Genomic DNA, 15479 nt, shown 5'->3' with positions numbered 1-15479 from the left:
GGGGGGAGAATTGAGTGGGAGTGGCTAGAAGACAACTTATGGAGGGAGTCTTATGTTTTACCCTTTTGTATCTATTTATTTTTGTATCATGCATCTGTACTACCTAATTATAACCGGCCAACCAACAAACAAGCAATTGAACAAACACGAATGAACAATACAAAAAAATTTGGAGAAGTGCTATGAAGAACTGAAAAGATCCCAGGATTTATAATCAAATGGGTCTCAGTTTAAATCCTAGGTCTTACCTGTGGGCCCTTTGTTTCTCTGAGTTCTGTAAAATGTAAATCTGTAAAATAAAGATCATAGTACCTATGTAGCAGCATTGTTGACCGAATTAGAAACAAGGAGCTTGATGTGCCTGGCTCAGGGAATAGTCAGCATTGTCATTGAGTGGAGTCATCTCACAGTTGGGGGAATTAATAACCACTGAGAAGAGTAAATCTATTCCAAGACAACAGGAAGTTTAATGCAGAGTTGTTCCTCAAGGGGCAGCTTCGGCTTGCTGAATATGGCGGCACTCTCTTCAGGGCAGGACAGAGCTGGATCTGTCTGATGGTTCCGTTTCAAATGCAATAGAGCAGCAGTAATGGGTCTTCTTGTTGTGTTTCCCTCATTATCATCTCAAAGAACTCAACCAGCATTTGGCTGGGAGGGGGAATCTTCTGGGTGGTCGTGGGTCCCAAGAGGGTTGCCAGATAAAGTGACACTGGAATTTCAGATAAACAACACGTAATTTTGCAATACAGATATATCCCAAATAGGACAGGAGAGCTTAAATGTGGCATACTTATACTACAAAATGATTTGTTGATTATTTGCAATTCAAATGTCACTGAGCAACCTGCCCTTTTATTTGTTGAATCTGGCAACCCTACCCATGAGTGGGAATTCTTGCCTATAGGAGAATTCTTGCATTCATTTGGTAAAATGATGCGAAGGTCCTCAGAGCCTTTGAGAACCACCTCTCCCTGAACATTTTGTGGCATAAATGTTGAGGCAGGAATTGAGGAAAAGGTGAAAACAAGGGAGGAGGACAGTTGTGCCCGATTAACCCACCAGGTAAACCTGCTGCCTCAGTTACCCTCAGCTTTTCCTTTTCTTCCTAGATGAGGTAGATGCCTTTAAAGTGGAGGGTGAGAGGAGGGATGGGAAGGCAGGTGTTTTCCCTTCCCTAATGCAGCTCTATTTCTTCCTGAGCATGCGCCAATGACGCTTGCCTTTAAAAGCCAGGGCTGGGCTGCTGGCCGGCAGCGTTGTGGAGGGGCTTGTGCTCTGGGGAAGGTGGGCTTGCTGTTTTCTCTGGGGGCAGGGCGGCGTATTATTTTTGTAGATTAGCAGATTTATAATCAGATAGTGATTGGGGAGAAATGAAGAAATGGTATCTGTTTCTTTCCCTTTCTTTCTGCAAGAACTTTCCTTCTCAGTCCTACCTCCAGGACTTGGAAAGCTGTTTCACAAAAAAGACTTTTCTTTTCACTTGACTTCTCTTACAAAGCCTTGTGTTTTCACCTTTAAAGGAGAGTTGGCTTTTCGCCTCATCCCTCTACCATAGTTCTGAACGAGTCAGTTCTCTAAGGGTTGGGAGACGGCACAACTCCAAAATGTTTCTTTCTTTCTCTTCTGACTCTGTCTAACCTGCTCTAAGAGAAGTGGAAGCTTGAGGCAACTGTCTCTTAGGGCCTCCGGCAGGGAGAGGCTCCTAACTATCATGGCAACTGCTGATACTCCCGCAATGGAAAGGGAGGTCAGGCTCGCCTAAAAGTCGGGCACAGAAATGTGCTGGGCTGTGCCTACCCTCAACTTAGAGACCTGGGGTATGGGGGTGGGGCCGCCCCTTTCCCTAAGCAGGTTGTTTCTAACCAGGGTATATAACCTCTTCATTAGAACTCTGCTGTCCTATTCCCGGGTTTCTCAAAGTAACTCTGAAGGCTAGTGTTGGGATAGAGCCAAGCACGGCTTTCTGGAGCATTGTTCTCCTGGGAGAGATTTTCCCAAATATGAAGCAAGCCGAGAGCTCCAGGGGCACTGTGACGAGCCACACTGCTTTGGGGACTCAACTGTTTGTGCTGAAATCTGGGCTACATAAAAGGCTGGGCTGATGCTAGCAAGCTACTGGAATCCATTTGTGTTCAATAGCAGTTAGCAGTCAAGTACCAGCTGAGTAGAGAGAAGTGGAATAAGCTACACTTGATGACTGTTTTAGGCAGAGGGAAGAGAAAGGAGTGAGCATGTTGTGAGAGGTAGCCTGTTTATCACTTAATTTCACTAGACTTTACCAGCAAAGCTACTAAGAGTTGGATGTGAAGTAATATCTCGATATCATGTGGAACAGTAAAATGGCAGAAGGTGGGTTTATTTTGGGTGCTCTAAATTCAGTGCAAGCCTTAATGCCTTAATGGAGACTGCTGAGCAATGAGTCCTTTCACAAACATGGAGACAAACATCCGGGGCTAGGCATGTCCATCTGATAGCTACACATAAGGCTGCTTCCATCAATGTTAAGCTGATTTTAAATGCAATTTTTTTTTTTACCCTCCCTATCATTAGGCCACTTCTTTACTCTGTCTCTCAGATAGTAAAACTCAGGTACCTCAATTCTGTTTTACAATCAAATACCTGCAGTTGGTACTCTGAAGTGCTGGCTCTTCCTAGTAGCCAGTAACACAGCTGAAATCCTTAAAAAGGCTTTTGCTGCTAGTAAGGTGTTGCAGCCCCCGAGTCACTCCTTCTGCGGGAGGGTATTAAGTGAACTAACTCGTCTTTAGCTGTGACCCCTTGCAGTTGCAGAAGTCTAACTAAAACACTGATTCAAGCAGTCCATGGTCTAGAATCTTCTGGGGAATGTTTCTCTAATCTGCATGAGAAATGGTAGTTTAGGAATCTAAAATCTCAAGACAAATGAGCACAAGTTAAAAGGATCAAGCCTTCCAGTAGTCCTGATATCTAGTGTCAGAAAGCTCTTAGGAAGAGGTTGGCTTTCCCTCTTTGACTCTGCCTCCCCACTTTGCACAGACTCAAGTTTCCACAGACCATGGCCAAGAGCTCTTCCAATCGAGTGATTTATTTCTGCCAAGCAGAGTTAGGGCAACCAGCTGGTAAAACCATTTAAGAAGGACTGAATTGATTCTCATGACATGAGGTGTTGTAAGACTTATAACAAGTTTATAGACCTCCGTGGAAATCTGAGTCATTTTTCTTATCGCCCATATAAAGGTTTTAAGGTGAACAGATGATTGTATGGAGGTGATTATTTGGCAAATAAGGGACATCTGAGCTGTAGTCACAGCAAGTAAACCTCTTTAGCTGGTTGAGGGGGAGGAGAGAGAAAACTTGTAAGGATTTTGGAGAAAAAACTTCTTGGGTTAACTTAGTATCGCAACAAAGTCATGTTAACTAAAGATTCAAAGCTCTCAAATATTGCTACTTGATTATAGATTCTAGAAAGTTGCTTGGAGACGTCTGTAATCACCCACAGTGGCTACATACTTCAAATACTCAGCACTGAGAATAGTACTAGTGTACTTCCCACAAGCATGTCAAGGAGAAATAGATCCCTGACGGAACTTGATGTAAATTCATCAGCTCTTGGTTGTATGAAAGGATTTGAGTAGAAAAGTTCTGGTTAAAGCAACTTAGGGAAGTGGTGAGCTGTCAACTGGCTTTTTGGAGGTTGGATAGAATTTACCTGGGCACAGAGCAGGTGGGAAGTGAGACTGAACATGGTCTGTAGGAACGAGCCTGGCGTACGGGGAGCAATTTGACATCTTTTTTAAAAGGAAAGATTTCTACAACCTGAAAAACCGGAGTATTGGCATCCATTTTAAAAGCTATCTTCGCCTTCTGGTAGTAAATTGCTTTCATCTTTCTAGAATCTTGGGTCCACTTTATTTTCACTGGAGCTGACGCCAGCCCAGAAGTTAGCCATGTTGGCCCAAATACGCCATCCGCTAAATCCTGTGCCTCAGGTCAAGCTGTTGCCTCTGCTTCTAAAGCTCTTTCCGGCTCCTCTCCCTGGCATCTCACATTTTGGCGTCTAATTCCAATGTGGCTAAGTCCTCAGGCTTCTGTAGTTACTGAGAGCTAGGGAGTGTATGAAGTATGGACATTGAAGGTGGCTCTCAGTGCAACTCCAAGTGCTATGTGAGGCTGCTGGGTTCATCATTGTGGGGACAGTCCCAGAGAGCATTTCTGGGCTCTCGGCCTCACGTGGAAAGGTGCTGGCTCGGGTAGTAGATGGCCATCAGCTGTAGCCAGTTAGCCATTGGCCGCTGATAGAACTGCCGTGGCTGAGCTAGCAAGCGCGGGTTGCAGTTAGCAAGTGGGGTTGGTTGGCAGAGAAGCGGACGGCAGATTGTGCATCTTGTGGCTCCTCCTTCCTGTGTCACCAACCCAGCCGCCAGCGAGAATATAGTGTTATGACTCCCCTATCTATGGCTCCGTGGGTGTTCCTTTTTGGCCTCACCATATCCTGTGTTTTTGTGCGGGGAGTGGGAGCAGAGACCCCACATGACAATCACTAACTCAGTTTCATCTGCAAAATGAGAAGGACCACTCTGGGGGTTGTCTTGAATACAGGTAGAGCAACTATCCATGTCGGGTACATCTGTTACATCTGACAGTATCTACTAAAGGAGTTGAATTCTGTGATGGAGAGGAACTACTTGCCTTTTTGCTACTCGGCATCAATACACACTTGAAATTGGTGTTTCCATTCAGTTTAGTGACTTTGAATTTCTAACACTAAAAATTGGGTGTAGCAGAGAAAATACCCACATATTTAAGAGTTGCCCCTAGAGCTTGCATTGTAATGCTGATAAGCAAAGAGGGCATATATGGCCCAAGTGGGCAGAACAGATCTATAAGATAATGTGATAACTCCTTGTGTTACATCAACTTGTGTTACATCAGTGTGTAGCAGAAGCCTTGTAACTGCCTCAAACAAAAGAGGTAAAATGTGTCTCCATGCTCCAGAACCCACAAGCAGCTGGTTTGCTACCACTGCTCCTGCATACCTGTCCAAGCTTCCCTACTGAGCTGAGTCTGGGAAAGCAACTCAAGTAACCCTTCCCACTGTTTACCTAATAGCTGAATGGCAGGCCCATTGAAGTTGTGAGGACAAAATCCATTCCAGTTTTAGCTGGTTTCCCTGTTTACAGCAATGAAAGATAGTAACATGAGGATATATCCCAACATTTCTCACATGGTTTGGGGCCTCTTTGAAATATTCTAAAGAAGAAAAACAGTTTAAATGCAATGCTTCACCTGACACCAAATATGGTGAGACTATTCAAATGTGTCTAAACTTGAGGCCCAGGCCAAGTAACTGCCTGTTTTCTCCCTCTTTCTTCCTCCTTTTATTGGACCAGCAGCTGTCTGATCATGCTGCTATACTTGAGATAATCTCAGGAGAAACGTTTCTCTACAGATGTTTAAACGCAATTTACCTGTACTAAATCAAAGACCTAGCCAATAGTCATGCACAAGGAATGCATTTGGCAACTTATTGTCAAATGCCATGTAATTTTCTTGTTCCCCTTGAAAAGCCACAAATGTGGCCAGTGCTACTGGACTGTGATTTTTCTCACTGTTTAAAATGTAGTCTCTTGAGGTAAATGGAGGAAAATAGTTTTCTAACCAAGGAAGGGTATCCTATCTTTGGGGATGAGCCAGGAGTGCAGTTTCCACGCTCTCGCCCTCACATGGAAAGGTGCTTGCTCAGGTAGTAAATGGCCATCAACTGTGATTGGATGGCCATCAGCTGTGGCTAGTTGGCCGTCAGCTGTAACCAGTGAGCCATTGGCCACTAATATAATTGCCGTGGCTATGCTAGCAGCAAATGGGGGCTAGCAAGAAGATGGTGGCTAAGCTAGCAAGCGCGAATTGCAGTTAGCACGTGAGGTTGGTTGGCAGAGAAGCAAACGGCAGGTTGCACATAGTGTGGCTCCTGCTTTCTGTGTCTCCAACCCAGCCGCCAGCAAGAATATAGTGGTATGACTCCCCTATCTATGGCTCCGTGGGTATTCCTTTTTGGCCTCACCATGTCCTGTGTTATGTGGGGAGCGGGAGCTGAGAACCCGCATGACACCCTGCGTGACACTATCCTAAGTAGGAAGTTGGCTGCCCAAAAGCAAAAGTCAGTGTTCAAGTTTCCCAGAAGTTAATCATTGAATTCCAAGTCCATCTGGTTCTATGCATTAAAACAAGCTATTCTAGTACTAGGGGCTTTATAATATAACCCACCATTTCAATGAAATGAGTTATTTTTTTAAAATTACCTATCACCAATCTTGACCCTTGTGGATGAGTTGTACTTTCTGCTGAATGGAGATGTCTATAAAGATTTGGGTAGTTAAGACTTCTGGTTTGGGGCGTGTAAGGTAAGGAATTTAGAAGTGGTCACTCACGCACGCAACTAGGAATAAAGCTAAACGAAGTCAACAACTCTTCTTGGGTCCATCAGAAAGTTAGGAGTACAGGACAAACTGCTCCTAAAATTGAAGAGTCAGGAAGATAATGAGAAGAATGACCAGAGCAGAAACTCAGTAACAGAAACCTTCACAGGACCCAGTATTTAAATAGGAAAACGAACTGTAACTGATGGTTGCTAGAGCCTCAGTGTGGGCCAGTTGGAGAGTTTAAAAACTCCAGGGGGCCTGGTTTTGGAGGGCTCCACCCTTTTGTGAGTTTTACCCTCTAGGAGTTTTCAGGTTCTTCCAGTGAAGAGAAAAATCCCTTCTTGCTTTCAGCAGAAGGGGAGAGGAAAAGTAACCATCTTGAAATATTCCACAGCATTGTGTTTCTAACAAGGCCGGCCCTCAAGAGAAACTATCTTACCAAAGTTACCTAACCAACTACTGGGAAAGGAAATACCCAAGTTTAGCCCTCTTGAGCCTTCCATGTGGGAGGAAGGGAAATATCCAACTCCAGGTCTCTCTTACACTTCCTGGAGAGAGGGAAGGAGAGAGAAACTGAAAAGCACTCCTGAAGATTACAGCCCAAGGGCACAGACTCACTAAAAGCCGGAGACCTAATTAATGGACTAGAGAACTTGAGAATGATTTTCCTTTCCTCACACCTTGGCACCATATTATTAGGTTTCCTGATATGACAGGGGAATACATCTGAAAGAAATAGGAATAGAGACAGTGGAAATGTAACGGCTGTATGCGATGTCAGAGGGGTGGTAGATTGGGGGAGGAGGGTCAACACTTTGTGAGGGATATAAATGATAAAGGTCTAGTACATTGTTTTGTACACCTGAAACTAATTTTTTAAAAAATGTGTTGCCACGCAACAGCCTACCCATGTGTCTCCTTTTACTTGCCCCTAAAGAAAGGAGAGTCTGTGAGACAGATCCTTTCAGGGACTTTGCTTCACCTTTGTGCTTGTACATTATGTCTCCCTGTTTGGCCCCAAAGATGACTGGACAGTCAAAGACGGGTACGACTTTCTACGTGGAAAGCAACCTAAGACAGGCGCAGTCGAGTGGGGACCTACTAGAGAACTCACAGGGTTCATAGAGGTGGGCACAGCCCCCCAACCTTCCCTGGCTAAGGAGAGCCTCTGCCTCTGTGGCTGCATTCCTTTCCACAACATGCAAGGGAAGAGATTCATATGCATAAAGGTTTTGTCCCTTGGGGAAGTACATACGTCCTGAGACTTATGGTTCAGCTGCCTGCAGGCAAGGGTGATTGGCTTGAATCAGTTTCCTATTATGATATATGGAATTCACAGATCTTGAGATTGACAAGCTTTATCTCCTTTACTTCTCCACCTAACTAATAAAAGCTAGTGCGTAGGCCTGATTAGGTGTGTCGAGTCCTTGAGGCCGGAGGTCCCTTGGCCCCGCTTAAACTCTATTCTTGGCTACTGTCTTTTCTTAACCCTGCACTGCCCTCCTCACTTCCCACAACCCTCGTTGCGCAGGACGCAACAGAAATGTAGTCTTACTAAAACAAAAATAAAATAAAAAATGCATGTCTGACCTTACTGAAGTCTCTAGGGAACCCCAAAAACCACAGGGGAGACAAAACAAAAAGGATACCAGAGGAAAGTTTAGCCTCTGACACATACTATTACAGCAAATAGTAAACATAACCTAACCCTTAGCCAGATAAACATAAAACCTCACACTAAAGGCCTATTTATCTGTTTCTTTTACCCAGTTCATAATGTCCAGTTTTCAACAATAACAAAACAAAACAAAAAATCTCAAGGCATACTAAAACAAACCCAACAGTTTGAAGAGACAGAGCAAACATCAGAAATAGATTCAGATATGACAAAGATGTTGGAATTAAGACTGGTAATTTAAAAGAACTGATAGACTAAAGGCTGTAAGTAGACAACATGCAAAAAACATGGATAATGTGAACAGAGATGGAAACGTGAATCTAAAGGAAATGCTAGAAATAAAAAATAGAAACAAAGAATGCTTTGGGGCTCATCAATACACTGGATGTGACCAAAGAATCGGTAAGCTTGAAATGTCAATAGAAATCTCTGAAATTAAAATGCAAAGAGAAAAAAAATGAAAAGGACAGAACTGAATATCTGAATTTTAGGACAATTACAAGTAGTGTAACATGTGATAAGAATATCAGAAGAGAGACAGGTACAGAAAAATATTTGAAGCCACAATGACTGAGAACTAATAGACACAAACAAACAAAAAATAAATCCAGGAAGGTTAGAACATCAAGCCAGATAAATAACACTCCCTTCCCCAAAAACCCAACTATCTACGCATATATGCAAACTGTAGAAAATTGTGAGCCAGAAAGAAGCCAGGAATAAAAAATACACCTTGACAACAGAAGAGTAATAAGAATTACATTGGGCTTCTTTTCAGAAATCATGCAGACAAGACTGGGGTGAAACATTTAAAGTCTTTAAAGAGGGAAAAACAAAACAAAACTGGAATTCTGCATCCAGAAAAATTATTCTTCAAAAGTGAGGGGGAGACAGAAAGATTTTATTAGATAATACAAATTGAGATTTTGTTGCCAGTTGCCAGTAGACCTGCCTTGTAAGAAATGTTAAGAGATTTTCAGAAAGAAGGGAAAACGCTATAGGTTAGACACTCAGATATACATTAGCAAAGGCATAAGAGAAGGAATGAATTAAGTTAAACTATTCTTGATCTGATTGTTCAAAATGTATTTGGTAACTATAGTTAATAAGTAAAATGAATGACAAATTATGATAGGAGAGAGGAATTAGGACTAGAGTATTAAGGTAATTGAAGTACCCATGAAGTGGTATAGTGTTCTTTAAAAGTGTGGTACTAGTTGTAAACGTACATAGATGCAATCTCAAGAACAACCACTATACTAAGAATTATAATTGATATAATAAGGGAAAATGCAATAATAAAGAATGCTCAACTGAAACCAGAGAAAGCAGAATGAAATACAAAAATGAAAGAAAAGGGGTCAAGTGATAGAAACCAGTAACAAATATTAACCCAACTATATCGATCACTTTAATGTCATGGGTCTAAATACAACAGATAAAAGACAGACTGTCGGAGTAGATAAAAAAAAAACCACACACAAAAAAACTCAACTATGTGTTCTATAAGAAGCCCAACTTTTAAATAAACACATAGTTCAAAAATAAAAGGATGGAGAAAGATCTCTATGCTAACACTAATCAAAGAACTAGAGTAGCTGTATTCACTTCACACAAAGCCAACTTTATAGCAAGAAAAAATATGCGGGGGCATTACATAATAAAGGGGTCCATTTTTCTAAGACATAATTCCTAATGTGTAGGTATCTAACAAAGCATCAACACACATGAAGCAAAAACCAATAGAACTGTAAGGAGACATGGATAAATCACTACTGTGTTTGGAGAGTTCAACATCTCTCTATAGGTAACTGACAGATCCAGCAGGGAGAAAATCAGCATGGTTGAACAGCAGCACCAATCAATTGAATCTGTCTCCCTTCCTAGTCATGGAAGAGCATATTCTTATTTATTGGCAAAGGTGTCACCATTTAATTGGTATCAGATTCTGACTTGCACAAGTAAAATTGTTGAAAAAAAAATAATAATAAAATAAATAAATTGAATCTAATTGATAGCTATAGAATAATTCAGCAAAGCAGAATACACATTCTTCTCAAAACTCACACAGAGCTTTCAAGAGCCCATTGTGGGTTGTAAAACAGACATTAACAAATTTGAAAGAATAGAAATTATACAAAGTATGCTCTCAGAGTGTAATGGAATCAATCATAGAAGGATAGCTAGAAAAAAAAAAAATTAAAATACCTGAAGATTAAACAACACACTTCAAAGTATGCTCTCAGAGCATAATGGAATGAATCATAGAAGGATAGCTAGAAAAAAAACATTAAAATACCTGAAGATTAAACAACACACTTCTAAATAACACATGGGTCAAAGAAATCTCAAGAGAATTTTTAAATTTTGAATTAAATTAAAATGAAAATTCAATCTTACCAAAATTTGGGATTCAGTAAAACAGTGCTCAGAGGAAAACTTATAGCACAGTATGTATATTATGAAAGGTCTAAAATCAGTCTAAGCCCCCATTTTACCTTTAAAGATCTTTTTGCTAAGCAGTGCTCATAAGAGACACCTATTAACTTCTATGGCAATGAATTAAACTTAGTGTGTTAAACTTAGTGTGTTTTTCAATTTTGATTTAGGGTGCTGTCAGTTTGGAACTGCTAGGAAACAGAGGCCAAGATGGATTAAGTGTGTATTGGGGAAAATTCCAGTGAAAGGTAGAAGGGGAGGGAGCAGGAGTAGAACAAACCTATACACAGCTACATAGATCTGGCCATGTGAAACGAGAGGGGGAAGGAAGATTGAGAGTCCCAGGCTGCAGTGCATTTCTACAGGTCTCTGCAGGCCAAGAGGGGAGCCTGGGTACAAATATTGCCTCCAGGGGAGTCCACATTGAGCACCAATGGCTTGGAACTTCTCAGAAAGAGCATAATCGCAGTGGGAAGACCTTGGATTTAACGGGGAATCCACTGGAGGCTCATATTACTAGGCTCCCTTGAAGGAGAGCTGAGTGGTTGTGCCTCCATGGCCACCAGAGTCCATTCTGTGTGCTACAACAAATCTGTTTTTCCACGCTCAGGGATTGATTCTTCCATCACTCCCATGGGCGCCTCTTCTTAAAGAGAAACATGAGGAAAGGGCAGCAGAAGGAGCCAGCTTCCTGTACAGTAGTTGACACCAGGGCAACAAGGAATGCTTCCTGCTTCCTGTCTTCACTCCCCACTCTAATTCTCCTCGCCCTCAGGTACCAGGTCAACAGATCTTGGCTCAATTGATGGTGTGACCCAGACCTTCACTCCTAAGGAGCTGAATCACTTGGCAAGCACTCTTAATTGGGGGCAGCTGTGTGTTTCCATACAGGTACAGCAGCTCATGTAGAACCAGGACCACGTGGTTCTATGTGAATCCACCCTACCTCTCAGAAAATGAACCACCGGCTCTTCCAGGATGAGCCCAATTAAGTTAACTTACACCTAATGGGCAGAAATGGATAAATCACTACTGTATTTGGAAAGTTCAACATCTCTATAGGTAATTGACGGATCCAGCAGGGTAAAATCCGCATGATTGAACAGCAGCACCAATAACTGAATGTCAGTCTCCCTTCCTAGTCGTGGACGAGCATATTCTAGTTTGTTGCCAAAGCTGCCACCATTTAATTGGTGTCGGATTCTGACTTGCACAAGCAACATTGTTGAAAATAAAAAAATAAAAATAAATAAAAATAAAAATTGAATCTAATTGATAGCTATAGAATAATTCAGCAAAGCAGAATACATTCTTATATCCTCCAGGAATAAAGCCTCTCTGGGCTCCATATGGGTCTTTGGTGCCGTCAAGTTGAATATTCAAAGGCAGTAGCAGCTAGATGGCCTTCACGAGATGGGACCATGCTGTTGTGCGCACATGTAGGCATCTCTCTGTCATGGCTACACCTTTCAGTTGCCATTGTGCCAGATCCAGGGGGCCAATGACAAAGGCTATCTAGTGTCAGTGGGCTGAGTTGTTTTGTCTACTTGATTATTCAGTGCTTCCTCTATGGTACACGCTTTGTGGGGAAGTGTTGACATATGATAGAAAAATCTTCATATGGCAGTATGGGTGTCATATATCTGTACTCCAGCCCCCTTTGTCTCTGTTTCTCATCTCCCAGTTTTTCCCAGGCCTCAACATAGACAGCCAGGCCACTGGCCAGTGTGTGGGAATCTCCACGTATTCTCATCTTGAGCCACTTCTTTCCATAATGTAGATGACCACATATGTTCCTTGTATCTGCCCATTTAGAATGTTTCTGTTATTTTCTATTAAGGCCACCCCTGATAACCAACTAAAATGTAGCAGCTCTCCAATTTTGACTTATACCCAAATTTTTGACTTATACCCAAATGTAATTATCGGAGAATTTAAATTATTCTCATTTGTAACTGTTTCCGGGTCGCGCCAGAGTCATTTGGTACTAAAAAGACTGGGGCCTGTCCCCACTCCCCTTCTTCCCATAGATGCCCCCACCTTTCAAACTGGTTTGTATTTATTTCAAAGGAAGAAAATATATTGATTCTTAGAAAAAAAAAAACTCATCATAAACCAAGCTCAGCTCTCCTCCTTCAGCTGATGTGTACAAGACACAGCGGGCATTGATGCAATGTTAGTACTAGGTAACATGGGTGTTTGAGCTACCTATTAAAGCACATTGTGATCTCTGGCTATTCCATTTCTACCTTACAATAGATGGTTGTTGGTCCTGTCTGAACTTATGAATAAAACTGGTAAGTCAGATGGAACCAAGCTAATAGTGGGTAATTCCAGTCATGGTCGTTTGGAGCACATTGGTCAACCTTTTGATCTCTACTCAGCAGAATGCTAACAACTGCTTGAAACGCATCAGTTCTCCACTGTGAATTGCATGGGCCTTCCCACCCACTCTCCACAGACCTGCATAGCCTTAAAAAAAAAAAAAAAAAAAAAAAAAAAAAAAAAAAAAAAATTTGTTGTGCTGTAACTTAGACCATAAAACTCACCCCTTTTAAGGGTACAGCCTAACTTAGTAAATTCAGAACTGTGAATCTATCACCACAATCCAGTTTTAGATTATCAGCCCAAAAATATTCCTCATACCCATTTGTAGTCAATCCCTATCCCTATCTCCTGTCCCAGACAACTATTAATCTAATTTTTATCTCCTAGATTTGCCCTTTCTGGACATTTCCTAGAAATGGAATTGTATAATACATGGTATTTTTCTTCTGGCTTATTTTCACTTCACACGTGTTGGAAGCTCATCCATTTTGTAACATTCATCAGTAGTTCGTTCCTTTCTATTGCCTAATCCAACTCACCTTGTTCATCAGCCAACAGATATTTTTCTACTTTTTGACAATTATGAATAAATGCTTTTATAGATATCTGTGTACAAGTCTTCAAGTATTTGTGTAGATAAACGTTTTCATTGCCTTTCCTTTCTTTCCCCCCATGCATAACACAAAATTTATTTTAACTGTTAAGTGTACAATTAAGTGCTATTTTATATTCAGAATGGTATGCAACCATCACTGCTATCTATTTTGAAGACTTCTGCATTACTCTAAGTAGAAACTGTAACCATTAAGCAATAACTCCCCACCCGCCTTCTCCCTACCTCTCGTAACTTCTAATCTACTTTCTATCTCTATGAATTTGCCTATTCTAGGTACCTAATAAGTAGAATCAATATTTGTCCTATTTTCTGTCTTATTTCTTTTAGCAAAATGTCCTAGAGGTTCGTCCATGTGGTAGCATGTATCAGAACTCCATTCCTTTCTATAGCTGAATGATCTATTTTGTGCATATGCCCCATTTTGTTCAATCATCTGTAGATGGACACTTAGGTTGTTTCTCCTTTTTGGCTGTTGTGAATAATGCAGTGAACATTGGCTTTTAAGTATCTGTTCGAATCTCTGCTTTCAATTCCTTTGGCTATATTTTCTGAGTGGAATTGATGGATCATAGTAATTCTACTTCTTTTTTTGAGGATTCACCAAGCTTTTAGTGTCTGCACCATTTTATTCTCCCACTAACAATGCACAAGGGTTTCAATTTCTCCACATCCTTGCCAAAATTTCTTTTTTAATACCACTTCACACCCATTAAAATGGCTATCTCATTGTGGTTTAAATTTGCATTTCCTTAATGACTAGCGACAATAAGCATCTTCATGTACTCGTTGGCCATCTGTATATGTTCTTTGGAGAAATATCTGTTCAAGAGCTTTGTCCATTGTCTCATCCCGCACCACACGAGGAGGGTTGTGGGGAACGAGGAGGGTGGTGCAGGGTTAAGAAAAGACAGTAGCCAAGAATAGAGTGCAAGTGGGGCCAAAAGACTCCAGCATCAAGGGCTGAGCCCCGAATTGGGCCTACGCATAGCTTTTATTAGTTAGGTGGGGCTGTAAAGGAGATAAAGCTTGTCAATCTCAAGATCTGAAAATCCTACACATTATAATAGGAAACTGATTCAAGCCAATCACTCTTGCCTGCAGGCAGCAGGACCAGTAAGTCTCAGGATGTGTGTACTTCTCCAACAGACAAAACCTTTATGCATATGAATAGATGGAGAGCCTATCATTGAATCTCTTCCCCTGAAGGTTGTAGGAAGGAATGCCGCCATAGAGGCAGAGGTTCCCCTTAGCTAGAGGAAGTGGGGGGGCTGTGCCCACCTCTATGAACCCTGTGGATTCTCCTGTTGGTCCCCACTAGGCTCTACCTGACTTAGGTTGCCCCCCCCTACCCTGTGGGGAGTTGTACCTGTCATTGGCTGACCAGCCATCTTTCTGGGGCCAAACAGGGAGACATAAGATGCAAGCACAAAGGTGACGCAAAGTCCCTGAAAGGATCCGTCTCACAGACTCTCCTTGCTTTAAGAACAGGTATGAGGAGACAGACAGGTAACCCAGCTGCTGCGTGGCAACAGTCCATGTATTACATTTCTTTTTTTTGTGTGTGTAATTCTTTATTCTGCATACTAATTCCTTATGATTTACGAGTATTTTCTCTCATTCTGTGGGTTGTCTCCTCCTGATACTTAAATGTTTGAAACGTGTCACTGGGTGGGAGCTTTCCCTTTATTGGAATATTTTCCAAGGTCACCAACTATTCAATCGTGCCACCACTTCATGACATGGATTATCTTTGTCCTCAGTTTCACTCAGGGTGGGGCTGTCCTTGCCGGCTAAGCAGTGAGGGAGTGAATCCTCAAGCCATTCTACTACTTGCCTTCTCAAACCAATCCCTTATCAGTTCAGATCCTCAGAAGCAGAAGCCAAGATTGAGTTAGACTTATTAAGGGAAGCACACTGATGTGCCACTGACTCCTGTGAAAAGAGAGATGGGAGCGAGATTGGGTAGGAAAAATCTCTCTACAGGTTAGTTCTAAAACTCTAGGCTAGGCAATGGCGTCCT

At 41.8% G+C, this 15479-nt stretch overlaps 2 non-coding genes across 2 annotated transcripts; both read left to right on the top strand.

The window, feature by feature from the left end:
• The first annotated feature begins 9936 nt into the window (after nt 1-9936).
• On the top strand, nt 9937-10046 carry LOC141572562 (small nucleolar RNA SNORA24). The gene has a single exon (XR_012497886.1). It is a non-coding gene; the product is annotated as a small nucleolar RNA SNORA24 (small nucleolar RNA).
• A 1557-nt stretch (nt 10047-11603) lies between these two features.
• LOC141572563 (small nucleolar RNA SNORA24) lies at nt 11604-11740 on the top strand. The gene has a single exon (XR_012497887.2). It is a non-coding gene; the product is annotated as a small nucleolar RNA SNORA24 (small nucleolar RNA).
• Nucleotides 11741-15479: the final 3739 nt, after the last annotated feature.

This window comes from Rhinolophus sinicus, chromosome 14 (assembly GCF_057876585.1).
Source record: "Rhinolophus sinicus isolate RSI-liver-muscle chromosome 14, RSI-T2T, whole genome shotgun sequence".
Classification (NCBI taxonomy): Eukaryota; Metazoa; Chordata; class Mammalia; order Chiroptera; family Rhinolophidae; genus Rhinolophus; species Rhinolophus sinicus.
The sequence above is the reverse complement of the archived record's forward strand: the minus strand, read 5'-3'. Positions and strand labels throughout refer to the sequence as shown.